The sequence below is a fragment of the Lycorma delicatula genome, chromosome 6 (genome assembly GCF_047948215.1).
Source record: "Lycorma delicatula isolate Av1 chromosome 6, ASM4794821v1, whole genome shotgun sequence".
NCBI classification, from domain to species: domain Eukaryota; kingdom Metazoa; phylum Arthropoda; class Insecta; order Hemiptera; family Fulgoridae; genus Lycorma; species Lycorma delicatula.
Window position 1 is genome coordinate 33134914 of NC_134460.1, and position 19235 is coordinate 33154148.

General features: G+C 26.8%; 1 protein-coding gene across 2 annotated transcripts in view; it reads right to left on the reverse strand.

Annotated features, from left to right (window-relative positions):
- The window catches only part of LOC142326491 (uncharacterized), a 143843-nt gene extending 126704 nt beyond the window's left edge, over window positions 1-17139 (reverse strand). For both annotated transcript variants that reach the window (XM_075369072.1, XM_075369071.1), the window contains exon 1: window positions 16749-17139. The gene's annotated coding sequence lies outside the window, so the exon portion shown is untranslated. The remainder of the gene's footprint in view (window positions 1-16748) is intronic.
- Between the last annotated feature and the right edge of the window lie 2096 nt (window positions 17140-19235).

Consider the following 19235-nt stretch of genomic DNA (forward strand, 5'->3'; position numbering starts at 1 on the left):
TCAAATTAAAAAAAAAAAAAACAATAAGAAAAGTTTTAAAAATTTGAAAGTTTTTCCTCGTGTTTGATCGAGCGCATGGGGGAAACGAAATTTTTCAATAATCTGCATTAAAATAGTTTAAAAGCTTAAGACTTTAGGTTTATTTTCATTTTTGTTATGCGTCTACGATTTTTCTGATCCGATATATTCCACTTAAAAGAAAAAAGGCCACTTTGTTTTAATTATTGTATTGTTATATTGAATATGCTATCTCTATTGTTATATAACTACTTAGATACAATTGTAATATTTTGGAAAGCATTTTTAATAAAAATACTTCCAAATATGATTAAATGTGCATTTTAATTGCTCTCATTTAAAATGTAAGTTTCAACTCAGGAATAGGTTATGCCACGTTTAAAAACAATAATTTCAATCGCTGTTTTTAAGAGCGCATCTTATAAACACCAATTGTAATTATTATTTTTAACAGATTGTAAGTTTAAAAAATTTGAGGGAGTGGTAGAAAATTTTTAATTCTTAATGTGGGCGGTGGGTGAAAAAGTTCGAGAATCATTGATATAAGTGATGGTATTTCGATTTCTAATCATTAATCGGATTATTTCCCCCCTATTTTATACAAATAAACGTAAAATTGTAACTTAAGAAATTTTTATAATGCGTTTTTAAAAAATAAAATAATCAGAAAAGATGTTTACATATATTTTACGCTATTAATAGTTCCGGTAAATATTTTGTAACCGACAATTAATGTACCGTAGATATTAACACATAAACGAGAATAATAAAGTAGAAAATGAATTTTTGTAATAAAAATAAATATGTCTCAATTTTGTAGTAAAGATGTTGTTCTCGGTTATATGGGTATTGCGTCAGGTACTATCAGTTAACTCGGACAATGGATGTTAAAGACAAAGATGATGCGTTCGTTACACAGCCTAATGCTGTAGTTATACCGGCAGTTTGTTACTGTTGCATAACTTCGTTATATTCATACGTTTAACAAACAAACCTTATATCTAAATATTACATCTTTGCATATTTTTATCATCGTTATATTACACGGTAACCTAAAACCGAATTCGTAAAATTTACAAAATTTATTGTTCGTTTTATTTCTATACTCATTATGACCGAATTATTTTGTTAAGATTTTCTTACGAGTCGTTTAGAATAAAAAAAATATAATCTATTTACGTTGCAAAAAGTAAATTGACTGAAAGCCGTCGTTTATCGAAATCGACATCAAACGATTCACCCTACGGTAGTCTGATTTTATTGAAAATCTTCTAATATTTTTAAGCGTTTATTTTCTGTAAAAAAACTTACTTTTTTTATTTACATATATTTTAATTATACCTAATTTATTTCACGCTAGGTGTGACCCATTAAAATTTACTGTACTCCGAAAAAAATCTTTTAATATCGAGTGCTTAAGAGAAGTTTCTTTGTACTCTTGTAATTCTACATCGGTAAACCGGTATTCAAAATATTAATGTAGAAAATTATTCATCTCAAGCGCGCGTGTGAAACTGAAAATAACGATCTGAAGAAACAAAAATGATCGTCAATAACAGTCATCTTTTTCAAATCTAGTCGGGTATCAAATAAATGTGTATAAAAGTAGATTTACGTACACTTACTTCATCACTGAAAACTGATACGTGAAAAAATATCAGACCTTTCAAAGAATCGAAACCGAGATTTTCTGTTCATGTTGTACGGCTATACGATCAATACAACAGTTAAATATATGTTATTCTGATCGTTGAATAATATTGTACTATATAGATCTCAAGTCGAACGGCAGATATGTTACTTTACGGATAAAAAAACTGTTCGTTATTTTCCAGGATGGATCGAGGGAATCGTGGTAAAACTTTCGTCAAAACAGCATCACGTAATACATATTAATTAAAAAAAATAAAATCCAAATTTAAAAAAATATATAAACAAAAATAATAAAAGAGTAAATGAGGAAGATAATAAATTTAAAAAATCTGATGTGGACTCCAAATGATTCCTTGTACGCCTTTACATATTTATATTTTTTATTATATTTTTCTTTTTTGGTTTTATTGAATTATTATTTATTGTATTTTTTTTACAATCGGAGGTTAATAATTATTAATAAATTAATATATTTTAATTTAAAAAAAAGGAAATAAAATCGGATTCTAACCGATGTGCCATCTTCCCCTTTCAAGATCCTATAACTCTGGAACCATTAAAAATAAGTACCACTTATGATGTATGATTGAAAGGCTCACAATGAGAGCTTATTACTGCAGTTAAAAAAGTCCAAGATGAAAATGTTTTGTATTTTGAGCTTTTTTTGGACACTTTTGGTCCATTCGATTTGAATTAAAAGGGAAGGTGCACAATTAGATGTTACAACAATCCTAAATACAAAATTTCAACATTCTACGGCTAATCGTTTTTGAGTTATGCGAGATACATACGTACGTACAGACGTCACGCCGAAACTAATCAAAATGGAGTCAGGGATGGTGAAATGGATATTTCCGTTGAAATTTATAACCCGAAATTTTTCGATTACAATACTTTCTTGAGTACATGGAAGTAAAAATAACCGCATAATTAATCGCAATTCAAAAGACGTTAATAAAAGTTATTTGAGCATATGTCTAAGTACACACTGAATGGGTTGCAGAGAATTCTGTGGTTTTTCTTTAAATTATTTTATTAGTAATAATTAAAAATTCGTCGACAGAGTAATATTATTTATAAAAAATAAAATCTTTCGATTGTCAGATTTAATTAATTTATTAAAAATGCCAAAGGAAGCGTAATAAGTTCGTTTCTTGTAAACTGTTTTCGCATTACTCTTTCTCATATTGTGTTGTATTACCAGGAAAACACCTTTTTTCTGATTTTAGAGGTGAATATTTTTTTTTTTTTAGAATATTTGACTATTCTTTTTAGCACAGATTGGACCTTCATAACTATAAACGCATTAATAAATTTGATGCTATTAAAAATGTTACTTAGAAAATTATGAAAAAAATAATTAAATTTTTCAATTAAAACAATTTAATTGCCAGTATAACAAATATTTAATAATTATTAAAATAGGTTATAAAAAATAAATTTAATTTTTGTTGATTTTTTGTATTTATTTCTTTTTTTATTTTATAGTTGAAATTATTTCTACTAAAATAGTTTAATTAAAAAACTGCATATTAGAAATTAAATTAATAAATTTATTATAGTTTATGCTTTTTAACGCTTAATATAAAAAAAATATAAAAAATTAACTAAACCAAAAATAAATATAAAATAACACTTTTCAGACGAATCTGAAATAAAATAAAATTATCAAATTTTTGGACATCGTCTTATAATAATAACGATAAAATGCAAAATAACAGAGAAAGACTGCTTTTGCAACCATCCATATTTTTGTAAGTAAGCCCCATCTTGATTTGACCGTTGAGTGAATTTTAATTTTCAAATTGTATTATTTGATTTTTTGATCGCGTCGTTGAAGATGCCAGAAAGTTTTTTTTATTGTAACTATTAACGGTTTTACTTTGTTTCTCTGTTGAAAAGTAAATGGTTTTAGTATTAATAAATTATTATAGCGACGGCCATTTCTATCAAACCAAACAATAAAACTACTTCTTGTTATTCAGCAAAGTATCTTTCTATGACAAAGGAAAAATCATATAAACAGTCGCGTTTAAAATTAAATTAAACGTTTTTCTTTTATTTAATAAATTATTGTTTGGTTTGCTAAATAAAAATACATTTCAATTTTCTGTAAATGTTAAAATGTACTTAAAAAAAGGCTTTCATGATGTAATCTTATTTTTATTTATTTATTAAATTCTTTTATTAACTTCAACATTTTTATTGTATCTTGTACCGACTTTAGTTTTTGTTTTCATGTAGTTACCAAAACTATGTTTTTACAACATGTTAATGTAAACAGTTAAGTTTAATTTTATTGCAATCTTTAAATATCCTTTTAGTTTTAATTTTATAAATAGCGGATAAAATCGGATTACAAATTTCCATAGAAAAATTCAAGCACGTTTCGTTTATAAAAAAGCACCAAATTCGTTAAACTTTTAAAAATCATAAGAATAGAAAAATTTTAATATTTAGAAGAAATAAAATGTGATCAGGGAAAGTGAAGAAGACGTACAGAATAACTAAAGAAATCTTCAACGAAAGTTTTTTTTTTTGTAAACGCAAAAATAAGACGTTATAACAAAATAATTAAACGTAAAATCTTTAAGCATCGAAATATTTAAACCTAAAGTGTAAAAAAGAAATAAAAAAGTTTTAACAAACAAACAAAAATTTTGAGAACAGAGATCAATAAAGATAGAACAAAAATAGACCGACAAAAAATATTGGAACCGTTAAGGAACAGCAAAATTAAATTAAATTTGTTTTCAGAAATCAGAAATCAATTGAGAGAAAAATATATCTCTAAAAAGGAAATCCAGTATAAGGGAATTTTTTAAGAAAAAATACAGAAATTGGATGATTATAAAACCAAAATAATTTAAAAACCTACAAATTACGATACAGGGTTGAAAAAAAGAAAAACGCCATAGTGAAATTAAAAATATTAGAAAAAGAATAAACAAACAAAATAAGACCAAATGTTTTAACGCGGTTCATAGTAATCAAATCGGGAGTGGTGGTAACGAAAAGTATTTTGAGGTTTATCAAATGTTTTCAGTTTTTTCTTCTTAATTCTTATTAACAAATACTGGGTTATTGCTTTTAATTACCATTTAAATGTAAAAATAAGAACGGTTCAAAATTTCAAATAACAAGTTTAAAAGTTGATAAAATATTATAACATGATCTTGGTGCGATGTACCCCTTATAATTATTTTTTACTGTTGTAATAATTATATTTTATTTATTTAAATATGAGGATTTCATACTGACAAGCAAGTTATATACCGGTATTAATTAAATAACATATCTAGATGGCTTAAGATAACGCGCATTATTTTCTTTGAGTTTTAAGCAAAGCGTTTTTCCTCTTTATTTGAATCTCTAAAGTGCCTGTCGATCATCTTTTTGTTGTAAACCTTTGTTTATTTAAATTTATGTGAAATGTATGACCAGTATTATTTTTATTATTTTTTAGTTCTACAAATATTAGTTTTACCGTTAAGAAAATTTGAAGTATTTAACAAAATATTGTTATAAAATTAATTTTTTTTAACTTCCCAGTTTTTGGCATACGGTAATAATTTTTGTTTTATTTTATATAATTCTTTTTGGATAACCAAAGATATTTAATACAAAAATATGCCCGTATTTAGACATTAGGTTTCTACAGATGTTTGCAAATATTTGCAGTAAATATTACAGATTCATAATAAATCATTAAGTAGTCACAAATCTGCGACTATTCAAGTTTCATTATTTTTACATCTTTCAAATAAATACAGAATTTTATTTCTAAGATCAAAACTATTTATCGGATTGCTGAAAGAAATAACGGTAAATATATTATATGCGAATTGTTTATGCGACGATTCTATAATTATTTATGTTATTACCTTTTTTTGTATCGTAAAAGGACATCTTACTTGGAAATAAATATCTCCAGAAGGAAATCAGGGTAAAATACTTTAAATATAAAAAAAATAAAACACTTATTACGGTAAATAATGATGGATTTCTATATTCCAAAACGTTTACGTACTTGCAAGTAAACGTCATCGTTATGGATGGTGTGCTGGAGACTGCCGCGTTGAAAGAGGTAGAAAAGACTCGTAATAGACTTAGTATCGAGCGCATTAAGATAAAAGTCACATACGGGCGTTTAGATTTAAAGATTAAGTTCGATTTTATTTTCTCATCTATCTCTAAAGTGGCTCGCTACTGTTGTAATAGTACTGTATATAATTGCACGTTTAACGTTAAAATATCCGTTTGACTTAAAAACCTGTCGGCTTGTTGTCGTTTCGTTATTTATTTATGTTTATATATACGTAACAATGAACGCGCTAAAGAATGCCAGTTATTTTGTAGGTTGCTCTCGATGTCGGACGGATAGATGTAAGAATCGGAAGAAGAGTTCTAATACCGATTTCTGCTAACAGATCGCGTTGGCTGTTCTCTTCACGTTTATACACTATATCGCAGCACCGATGTACGTAGACTCACCGGTTACTCATCGGATTATGATAATATTCTGTGTGCAGCGTTAAAAAGAATTAATTATTAATTTTTTCAAACGAATCGTTATGGAATATTTTCGTGTTGGTTTTTTTATGTAATTCGTATGCGATTTATTATAAATAATATTTAATGGTAAAATTAAATAGAAAAATTAACATTAGAAAATATTTCTCATAGTAATATTTTTACTTGTGTTAGAACATTTGAGAACAAAATTGAAGTAATTTTAAATTTGTTATTAACAACTATGGTTTAAAATTTAAATAACCGGGTTGGAGAAATTGTTTGTTTTCTTTTAAAAAAACTTGAACGAATTTTGAATTTGTCAAGAATAATTTTAAATACATAAAATATAATTAATTTTAGTATTACCGTTAAGAAAAATTGAAGCATTTGATGAAATACAGTATTATAAAATGGATTTATAATTTTTTTCCTATTATTGGCAAACAGTAATAGTTCGTTTTTTTTAATATCATTTCTTTTGGATAATCTTCATTTAAAGATATTTGGTAAAAATATATCCTGTATTTAAAATTTACATTATTTTAATTATGAAACTGAATGAATGTAAATGAATTTTATATATTTATATATATATATATTTTTTTTTTACTGTAAGTTATCTGTGTTATTTTATAATATATAATTTGATGCGATTAATTTTTATTAACGTAGTCGTTAGAATTAAGGTTACCAATTCATTTACATTTGTAAATTTATTTACAAATGTAATTTGTACTTTTATTTGTGAAAGAGGAAAATTCGAAGTTACTTATAAAATTTCATTATCATTAGTATCCGTAATAATTAGATTAAAAAAAGAAATAAAAAAATTCTCGGTTGTAAGGTTAATATTAAATATTAATTATTTTATTTTTTGTTGTAATATGTATTAAGAAAATAGATTTCATCAAAAGTTGATTATCCAGTACTTTATTTAACAGGTGTAGAAGTAAAACATTACAATAGTAATTGAGTCATCCAAACCGACACAGTTTTTATTAGGAGATCCGGTATTATCAAACAGGCACTGCATCGTCATTAGGCACACGAACTGCCACCAGACCGGAAACGTTCTCCGGTTAGGTTGACAAACAGCCGCCGTCGCCTAGCCCGATCACGCCAAGAACGCGCTAGCTCTAAACGTTATGCCATTCTCAACACGGAACTATTAGGATTTGGCGTATATCCGGAGAACTAAATTAAGAAGTTATCGGATATCAGTAAAAGATAACGGTCGACATACTCACGGCGGAATAACAATATCTAATGACCAAAGGTTATCTGAAAAACAGCCTGGAAGTAATCGTTTTCAATATATCAAGATACCGGGGGATTTTTATTCATGTAGATCCTAGATTAAAAAATATTTCACGTCGATGTGTATATTGTAAAATAAACAAGCCGTTTGTTTAGAAATTTAAGATCGCTCGAAAATAGGCTTATGCTCCCTAAAAAGGAGCATTCCCCCACAATCACGATATTGTGTAGCGGTTACAAGTAGTTGCGTCCAAGTTAATTGTAAACCGTTTAGCCCAGAGATAAAAAAAAACATCGGGTTGGTCTAGTGGTTAACGCGTCTTCCCAAATCAGCTGATTTGGAAACTCGAGAGTTACAGCGTTCAAGTCCTAGTAAAGCCAGTTTTTTACACGGATTTGAATACTAGATCGTGGATACCGGTGTTCTTTGGTGGTTGGATTTCAAGTAACCTCACATCTCAGGAATGGTAGAACTGAGAATGTACAAGACTACACACTTCATTTACACTCATACATATCATCCTCATTCATCCTCTGAAGAATTATCTAAACGGTAGTTACCGGAGGCTAAGCAGGAAAAGAGAGCCCAGAGATAAAACAGGATTTAATTAATATGGAATAAAATTCTATCTTTCATCAGTAAACAGATCTCCTTAATAATACATATATATGTGTGTGTGTTTGAACACAGTGTCCCATAAGTTTCCATAATAATAAATAAATAATACTAATAATAGTTAATTTAATAATATAAACATATATGTAGTCGCAAATTTGTATTTTTATAAATAAAAATGGTTTTCATTAAAAAAAAATATTTATTTTTTGTACGTAAGGAAACTTATGAGACTATATATTTATATATACATTATATAAAAGTGTGTGTGTGTTTATGTTTGATTATTAAAAGTTTGTTCGCGACATTGACAAGGCTTAGGCAAATCATATTTTATTATAATTTTAGCCGGAAGATAAAATATTAATAATATATTTTCACTAAAATAGCTAACAAAACGTCCCTGTAGCGAGAGAGTCGCGACAAGTGTCTTACAAAGGTCAGTTAAATGTACTTGTCATTTTTTTCTAGTTAAGCTGCATATTTATTTATATTTTATTTTTATGTATGCACATGTGTTGATAATTCATGGAAAACGTTTCGTTTCCTATTTTTGCATTAAAACCCGATTAGGACACTGATATGATAATTAAAGTCGCCCATTAAAAGTTATGATTATAAAAACTTGAGTATTTTTCATCGTATCGTTGATTAAATATATAAAATTTCTATAAAACGTTATATTATACGTCAATATAAATTCGTTTATTCCACTTTATTTTATTTGTTTTAAATTTTATCGTTATTGAAAGCGTAATTGGTGTTTTAATAATTTCTTCTTTTTAATAATAATAATAATAAAATTTCGTTTATTTTATTTAACATATGACATCGTTTCGGTGTATAAACTTGTCACGAAGTTTTCCTGAGATATGCTTACTACTTTAAAGGATTCTTTGATAATGTAACCTTTTTCGTTATTAATAAAACTAACCGGTCATCGATCGGACTTCTCTTGAGATTTATAAAAAAAATCTTAAGAATTTAAATCTGTCTTTATAAAAATAAATAAATTGTAAATAATGCTTCATAAGTATACACGGGGTAACATCTTTAATGTAGGGTGGTTTTTTATTTTTATTTTTTTGATGGAATGAATAAATAAAATTTAATTTTATAGATATTTAATGAGCAGTAAGAAAAAAAATATTTTCATTCTGAATGTAAGCGTTGAGGAATATTCAGTATGTTAGTCGATTAACAAATTTCCTACTGTGCGATACGGCTACGTTAAAATAAAACTAGAAAATCAGAATATCATTTCAAGATAATGGTGTTTATAATAAACAACGATACAGTTTTAGCATTTTGTTTTTTTCTCCGTTTATGTTAATATCCATATGAAAACATATTGAAAAGCTTTTTCGATCTATATATATACTTTTTTTTATTTTTAAGTTTATTATATACGTGTACGAATTTACATAGATATGATGGAATGTTCCGGAGTAGGTTATTTGTTTTTATTACATGAGAAGAATCTCCAGTGTTACTCTAGTGTACATCTGTGAATTATTATAGCATAAACTGAATAATAAATAACGTTTAAAAGCCACAACTGTATAGGTTAAACGTACCGTAATACTACCTTTTGTATCTTAACATTAATAGGCTATTTTATTTTTTAATTATAATCTAGATGTAATTTATGCGCCATGTTTTATATTTAATTTTGATAAGTTATTGAATGTTTTTATCAATTTTTTTTCTTATTATTTCCATAATATTTATCTTAAAGAAATGTGTAAAATAATTTTTTTTTTTCATTAAACTTTGTAAACTTATTTTTTAATATATTTACTTTTAAATTTCTTCGACGTAGTTGAAAACACGCATTTAAAGAATTCATCATATTTTTTTACCGGAATAAAGTTTTACTAAAGATAACAACTTCTTAAGAGTTATTTTTATAAATTGCTATTGTTAAAAGAAAATTTTAAATATATATTTCCTTAGCTCGAAAAAAAAACAATTTTTTTATCTGTGATTTACATATTGTTTTACTTTATTATTTTTTAGTGTTTTATTCATATTTAGAAGTTCATTTCAATTTCACTACCGCATTTCTGTACAACGTTTAAAATAAATTATTTCAGTCGGTCTAGATTAAATTTTATTTTTCTGCACTCGGGTCATTCATCTTATTTCGATTTTATTACGTCGAATATAGATATTTTTAATATCGTTTTCTTCTACCGGTTTTCCAACTACTGCTGATCTACTAGCGCCACGGAGGCCGGCAATGTTGTAAATTTCTTTTATTTTTCCTATTTTCCTTCCGCGAATTATCGTTCTGGAAATAACGCCCACAATGGATTTGAATGCAAGACTGTGGATACCGGTGTTCTTTGGTGGCTAGGTTTCAATTAACCACTCTCAGGAGTAGTCGACCTGAGTCTGTTCCACACTATGTTTACCGGTGCATTTATACGTACGTTGCAGCTACCGTTCTGGTAATTACTTCAGAGGATGAATGAAGATAATATGCGTGTGTAAATGGAGTGTAGTCTTGTACAGTCTCAGGTCTACCGTTTCTTAGATATGTGGTTAATTGAAACTCAACCACCAAAGAACACCGGTATCCACGATATAGTATTCAAATCCGTATAAAAGTGCCTTTACTAGGACTTGAACGCTGTAAATGTACCACTCTTTAACGTAATGCGTTCTTTTTAATTTAAGATATATACAGAAATTTTTTATTTTACTTTAAGGGTAAGATGTAGTAACACGTGAAAAAAATTACATTGTGAAAATGTTTTATTAATTTATTATATTTACATTTTTATAAATTAGGTTTTTATCTTTTTTTATACAAAATATTAAATCATCGTATACTAATTAATTCGTTAACTTTTATACCCGTGTTCACAGTTGTGTTAATATATTCAACGTTCACATTTAAAAAAATAAATAAATTACCAAACGATCGAAAAGGTTTGAAGTCTAATTTGTATAAAATTAAATAAAAATCTATTCTTTTACGGCATTCGTTCTCAAAGCGGACGATTACGCCCCCTTGTGGGCGCTGGAGGCCTTCAGGAGAGGCGATAGAAGACCAACAGAAAATTGGGGGCGTTCAGGTGGTCTAGAAAGGCGACGATGGCTGATTAAAAAAAAAAACCCCACAATTATGTTTTCCAGATATTTCCAAGTTCAAAAACAATAATTCCAATCGCTGTTTATTTTTAACAGGTGGTAGGTTTAAAAATTTTGGGTACGCTAGAAAATGTTTGAGTCTCAATACGGGCGGTGGGCGAAAAGGTTTGAGAACAGTGTTACATGGAATTCGTATCGCCTAGCGATATATTTTTAAAAGTACCCGAAAATTAAATAAATTTACTTTATACGCGTTAAAATGTTTTAAAAAAATAATCAAATTCTTATCAATTACGCCTTATTCTCCTAATGTGTACTTGCAATCTGTTCAAGTAAAAAACAATAAGCAACCTCTCCCCGCGGCCCAATGTGATGAGGATGGTATGTGTGAAATGCAAATGAGGTGTACTCTTATATACTCAGGCCGTCTATTCTTGTGTTGTGAGGTTAATTGAACTCCAACCATCAAAGTATACCGGTATCCACTGTCTAGTACTCAGATCCTAGTAAAAGCAATTAACTTTTTCTAGGATTTGAAGCTCAGAACCTTCGACGTCGAAAATCAGCTGTTAAACAACTGATTTGCGACGACGAGTTAACACGTAAATTATTACTATTTTATGCAACCCGTTTTATTTAAAATATTATTCCAACAAATTTACCTAACTATTATTTCATATAATTATTAGTTTTATTTATTAATATAATATATAAACATTTTTTTTATTTTGTAATTGCCACTCTGATTAAAGTTTTTCTACGGTTTAGCAAGATGTTCTTTCAGGCAAATTAAGCTAGAGTTAATATTTATCTATTAAATGGCGCTCTTACCAGTCCTGACTGAAATATATACATGTTATATATATTTACGTTAAGTTCAAAATAAACTATTTATTATACAAAAAATTATATTTGCGTGCTTTTTTAAAACGTTTTGAAATATACTGGTACTACATAAGATTGGTGTGTTTCAATAAGATTATATTTTTAATTTATAAACGCGATGAATAAAATAGATTTTGATTTTTATTCTAGATTTATTATGGTTATTTATTTTATTTTTATTTTTTTATTCGATTTCTCTTCTTTTTTTATTAGATACATCTTTAAAGATTTTTAATCTTTACTAAAACTTTAGGTTGATTTATTTTTAGTTATAAAAGACTTGGAAATATTTTTGTAGACAAGCTTAACCTTTTCTTTCATAATTTTATTTATTTTCACTTAAGTTATTAAATGCATTTTAATAATGTGAAAAAAATGATAAATTGTCTCTGGATCAATGAAGCAGTATCAAATTATAAATTAAAATAGTTGTAAATTTTTATTACGAAATTTTATTTTTAATCTTTATTACTTCTTTAGCTATTAAAACAAATTGTAATTAATACATCTCACATTTTTAATTATTCTTGTTTATTTTTTCTGTTTACTTAATAAACAAAGATATATAATTTTTTCCATTTAAATGAATTTGAAACTTCATGTAATTTTTGTTTGTTTTGTTTCTTTACGGTAGGCTTAAATAATTAATTATTTTGGTTTTCTTTTTTAACGTAAATTAATGTTTTTTTATAATTAAAATATTATTTGAATTACCCTTAACGTATTAGGAAGGTTTTATGTTTATATTTTTATCTGTTCTGTAATGATACATAATATATTATTACTAATTAAAAATAAAAATAGGTAAATATTGTAACTTATTTTGTGTATATCTGTAGCTAGCTAATTATTATTAGTTAATGTATGTGTTTAAACGCATATTTACTCGTAAAAATTTTTTAATTATTAATATCGGCAGTTTTTAATGCGTTTTATTTCTTTAGAATATTTCCGAAAATACGTGTTTATATTTCTTTTAATTTGTATTTTAGAATCTAGTTTTCTTTTTTAATTACCTTCCGTTTTTTTACTTAAAATTATTTTATAAAATTCCTTTGAATGGGTACGAAAAAACTTTGTTGCATCTGAATTTCACCGTTTTTATAATGTCGTTATAAATACCGCACACACATATTTATATGTTTATGTTTACATAAGTATTTCCATATTTGCATTAACCTTTTTTGCTAATTAACGTGTACTTATATATTTTTGAAGGTAGGTTTACTGGATTATATGCAAACCTGATTTACATTCTTGCTAATTTTATTTATTAGTTTAGAATTTACAATTTTTTAGATAATTCTCACCTTCGAATATTTATGTTTTTTTACAAGTCTTGAATTTATTTATAATTTTAATTTTATTGTTATTAATAAATTGTTTTATGATTTATATATGTATTTTTTGTTATCCTACAGGTCTAATTAAAAATTTAATGTCCGTCTCGTTTTAATAAATTTATTATTAAGTTTTTTATTTTGATATTGTATCTTAATTTCCGAAATTATTTTTATAAAATATATATATCTATTATCTATAGAAAATAGATTCTATTTTTATTGTTATTGATAATCATTTTTTTAATTTTTAGAATTTCATTTGTAAGCTGTTTCTTACTGTAGTAAATTTATTTTTAAGTTGTGAAAAATATGATCAATATTTTTGGCGTTCTTTTTTAATAAATCCACGTTTTGTTTACCTGCATAAAATTATCTAAATTGGTAATTATAATTTAATTATATGAAAATTTATTGTCAGTATTGATTGAAAAAAAATCCTTGAATGTATCTCAAATAATTTCGTTAATAAAAAAGACTTTGTCTTCTTACCTGAAAGTAATTAAGAAAATATTATTTTCATGATTCAATAGCTCTTTGAATTTAAATAAAATTAAAGATTAATATTTGTAGTGTAGTTGATATATTATTACAAGCAAATTCAATTTTTATTCTTCTTAAAAATTTAATAATTTTTTGTAGGTTTCTAATTTTTGTTTTAATTTAACGTTCACCCTTTTTTTTAGCTCTTCGGGTGATTTAATTTATAAGTATTAGTTTTTCTTTTAATCGATTAAATAAATATCAATCGTGTAATTTTTCAAATCCGTTAATATTAGTTTGTTTTTGTTTCCGTATTGAAAGTTAATGTTTTGAGATAGTAATGTTTTTATTAGTTATTTTAAAACACTATTGATTGTGGTATAACAAAATTAATTAGTGTTTTTATCAATTAGTGGAGTTAACCTTGTTTGAAACAATATAGTTTTTTCGTTTAGGTTATTTTAAATGTTTTTTATAAATGTTAAGCGGTATAGTATTTAACTAAATATATATATAGTTTTATATAATCTGGTTATTGTATTTCTTATTAAAAATAATTAATCCTTTACTTATAAAATAAAAAAATAAAATAAATTAACAAGTGAAACTAAAAAATAAAATTAAATCTTGAACTCCCATGAATGATGAAGCAATTTGTCATCTCGAAGACAATTCAAAACGCTTTATAAAAAAATAAATTATATAAATAATTTTGTTAAAATACATAAAACAAACGAATATAATTAAATTCAAAGACTATATTCATGAAAATAAAACCTTTAAAATTAATGTAGTTGCAACAATTCCATAATCGGTCGAGTAAATTAATAAATTTGATATATATTTTTATTTATCGTCAATCTAATTATTTCAATTTAGTAGTAATATAGAAAAACTACCGGTAAACGTTTGTTATTTTTCACTCTATATATTAATTCATTGTAGTCGTAATTTTTATTATTTTATATATATATATATATACATATATAAAACTATTGATCGCATCCTAAACGAATGCATATTTAACCGAATAGTCGACCATTATTAACGTAGAAAAGTGCAAACTTACACCTATTTATAATTAATTACTTTTATTTGCGTAGACATATTTATTTCATGCTAATCTAGTTAAAGTTTTATATTACGAGTTAATATTCTAGAAATATACGTAGCTTATTTGTAAATAATCATAAAGTAATACACTGACGGTAAGTAATATATGCAAACTACTTTATTTGTACGGTAAATAAATATGCTACAAATATATATTAGTAGTTTTATTTTTAACTGTAGTATCGATGGATACAGTAATGGATGTTAAAACAAAATTAATATTAGTGTGAAATGTATTATTATTTATTATTATTAATAGCTATTACAGCTGATAAAATTCAATTAAATCTACTGATTAATTTTTGATCTAACTCTTGTTTATTTAAATTTATAAAACAAAAATATTCAATAAAATTATACAAAATAAGAAAAAACATTAATAATTTATACTCATTTATTTAAAAATATTGTGCACTTTACGTCATGGTTTTTTTATTTATGTATATATACAGTTTAGAAACAGGAGTCGTTACAAATTATCATTTTACTTCTTGATTTATAGACTACATCGGTGCATACCAGACTGCACAGACTGCATACCCATATTTTGTTTATTCATTGATTCAGATTTTTTTTGTTTTTTGATAATGTGAATATTTTAAAGTATAATATAAAACAGTATTTCTATTTTGTATGAATATTTCATTTAAATATAATATTAACCCGGCTAATAAAAAATAAAAAAATATTTCAAGTTATATTTGATTATTATTCATCTATTGTGTTATAGAATGACTTTTTTCAGTGTAGTATTTTTATTTCCCATAGGCCTAGTAATTGAGCTGTTTAGATAACAATTGTTTATTTATTCCGGTAGGCTAGGAAATAAAAATCTGTATAAGGATTTACAATCGGATTAGATATCCGATTATTAAAATCCACGTATACGTCGCACCCGTAAATCGATCTAGTAATACATCCAAAATTTGGTACAGTTATGGTTATTAATTATTACCTATAAAATCTATATATTATTATAATTAAGCTTTTTAATAAATTTAAATTACTTTAAAAAATATGTTTTCATAAAAACGTTTAATATAACTCTTGTATTGTATTACTTAATGTATTACTCTTGAATAATATTAACCGCAATGAGAAAAAAAATATTTGTAGTATAATTTTTTATTTTTTATTTTAAGAATATTAATTTAATCAAAGATTTATTATTAAAAATAAAAATTACTTGAAAAAATACAATAATTACTAAGAGTTGAAATTAAATTATGTTTTTTCTTTAGGCCTTTATAACACGATTCAATTCATAAATATTACACTAAACATGTGCTCGCAATATTAATATTACAAAAATAATTTTTAAATTACAGGCTAAATTTAATTTTTGAATTCCAAACATATTGAATTTTTTGTTTAGATAAAATCAAATAAATTTGAGTATTCTTTTGTAGACCGCTTAGATTTTCTTAAAAAATATTTTCTATAACAAATTTTTTTGCGTGTTCAGGTCAAATTGAATTCTAATTAGTGTAATTTTAATGACAATATAAATATGAAATCGGTTGCCTTTTTATCTAGTTTTTAAAGTGTAAAAATTGTTCTATTTAAATTACTGAACGTACAGTTTATCATTTTAAATATTAAGAGCCGTAATTTTATTTTAAAATTGTTCTATGTTCATAAAATTGTTATAAATTACTTTTAAAGTGGACGGTTAGTTTTTCCTTTATTAAAACTTAAAGGTTAATGGAGTAAAAATGAAATATTGTGAAGCTGTTTTTAAAAAAAATAAGTTGTGTATATAATCTTACCTTTAATATGTAGCGTTTGATGTAATGCTGGTAATGATAGTATCCTTTATACCGTCGTAGTGTGTTGAAGGCAGTATTCTAAAATGAAATCAATCACCTACCACTGACACAGATGGATATATAAATAATATAATAATAAAAGGTTACAATAAAAATAATAATAATAATAAAGTTAGTAATATCACGGATTGTCTTTTGTGTGCACAAAATCACCTCAGTAGCTTATTCACTCAGCAGCTACTGGTCTTTTTCCTTTTACCGACATATCTATACAGTGGCACTATTATAAACTTCATTATTTGACGGTATCGCACGTTGTTGTCGTTGTCATCCACGTGGGACAGCGGCCGGGTCGCCGTTTATCGCGAGAATGAGCATACCGTACGCTTCGTAGTCCGAAGCTCGGCCCTACCGTAGAGCGGTGTGTACTTTTGGAGGGGTGGGGTATGGGAGGGAAGAGATACACCTGTATACCCCGCCACCAGTGAGTATCCATATCCCACCTTCGATATATTCTTACCTCTCCTCGCCCCATGCACCTTATTATAACATTTTTCCTCCTCCACTTGCATGTTATTCTGTTGTCCTCGTTCGTTTCTTTCTTTCTTTCTACCTTTCGTATATAATTCATCGTCGCCCGATATGATTTTCATAATCCGCTATCTAACATAACTTAAATTTCTCATATATACTAGCGCATACGTTAATAATCTTTACGAATTTCTTCATCGTAGTATTTTCGTTCTTTACCGCACATTAAAGTCTTCGTATACGTACACACACTACGTTTCATAACCGCTTACTGAAATCTCTCGAGTTTCTTTTGTAAATATATATATATTATTATTTATTCGCGTGTTTTTGACCCATTTTTTTGTGTAATATATGTATCCTAGTTATAATTTCTAATTTATTTACTTATTTTTCAATATAATAGAGAATTATTTATATTTCTATTTACTAGGTCAGGTCGTTAAAATTTTAAATAATTCGCTACCGTTAACTAAATTTAATCTTATCTTTTAATTATTATTTAATTGTTTCGCGGTAGGACTTAACCGAATTTTTATTTTATTATCTCTCTCTCCTTATGATAATCATTTGATAACTTTCTCTTAATCTATTCTTCGGTTTTGTTTTTGATTCGTTTATTTTATCTTAACGTATTTATTGTATCTCAGGATTCCGATTGTTTTTTTTTTAAAGTTATATCTTTATGTATACTAAGTAGGTAAGGAATACATATTCACATGTATTAATATATCTCTAAATAAAAATATATTACCCGAACTCGATCTAAACTAATGGAAGATAGATTGTTTTTCTTTTTAAATTTCGTTCCCAGCTGCATCGTTTGCGGATGACACGCCGATCGTGGCTATGGATTCTGACCCTATCGTAGCTTCTGCTAGATTACAAGCTGTACCGGATCTAATTAACGAACGACTACTTAAATGGAAGATAAAGATAAATCCACCTAAATCTAAAAATGTTACGTTTCTGATGAGGAAGGGTAACCGCCCACGGGTTCAACCTAACGGCGTTCTCATCCCGCATGCTAACTGAATGCGATACCTAGGACTGGATCTGGGTCGTCGTCTGACGTGGAGGATTCATGTCAGGGAGAAAAGGACGCACCTTAACGTTAAGTTCAGTGAGATGTACTGGATTGTTAAACAAGGGTTCGCGACTATCGTTACTTTTTTTTTTTTTTTTTTTTTTTTTTTTTAACTTCCGGGGCCGCAGTTAAGCATTACTGTACAGAGGATGAGATGAATGATTTGTAGCGTGTGTGAAAAATGCCATGCCTGACCGGGATTCGAACCCGGGACTATCGTTACCTAACAAGCAATCGCTGTACTTCGCTGTCCTGAAACCGATTTGGACCTAAGGAATCTAACTGTGGGGTACGACAAGCGAGAGTAACATCGGAATCGTACAGCGATTCCAGTACAGTCTATTGAAAAATATAACAAGCGCCTTGGTTTGCGAAAAACATTGAAACACACGATTATATGAGGTAGCCAACTGTTCCAGAGTAGATACGGCATTAAGTCGCCTAAACCGACTACATATATTAGATCTGTGAGGTGAATCAGCTACCCTAGGGTGATGTACGTCGTCAAATTTTTCGTTTCGTTTAGCCACTTACTTTTGTCGGTTCTTAGATTTGTTTTTCTCTCTCTTTGTTTGATTAGTTATTTTTTGTGTGATCGAAAAAAGTATTTGTTAGTATTTTCTTTCCTTCTATGTTTTGAACTTTATTAATGTTCCTGGAATTAACTTTGCATGTACTTGTTTATTTTTATTATATATTCTGTATAAGATATGTACATATCGTAGGGAAATGATGAAAACGGAGATTTGATCAAATCCCTAAGATAGATGATCAGTTCACGGAAGATGTTAAAATTATAACTCTGTGGGGTGAGTTCCCTAAAGAAAGTAAGTGATTTGATCAAATCCCTTAACTGCTTTAGTGAAAAG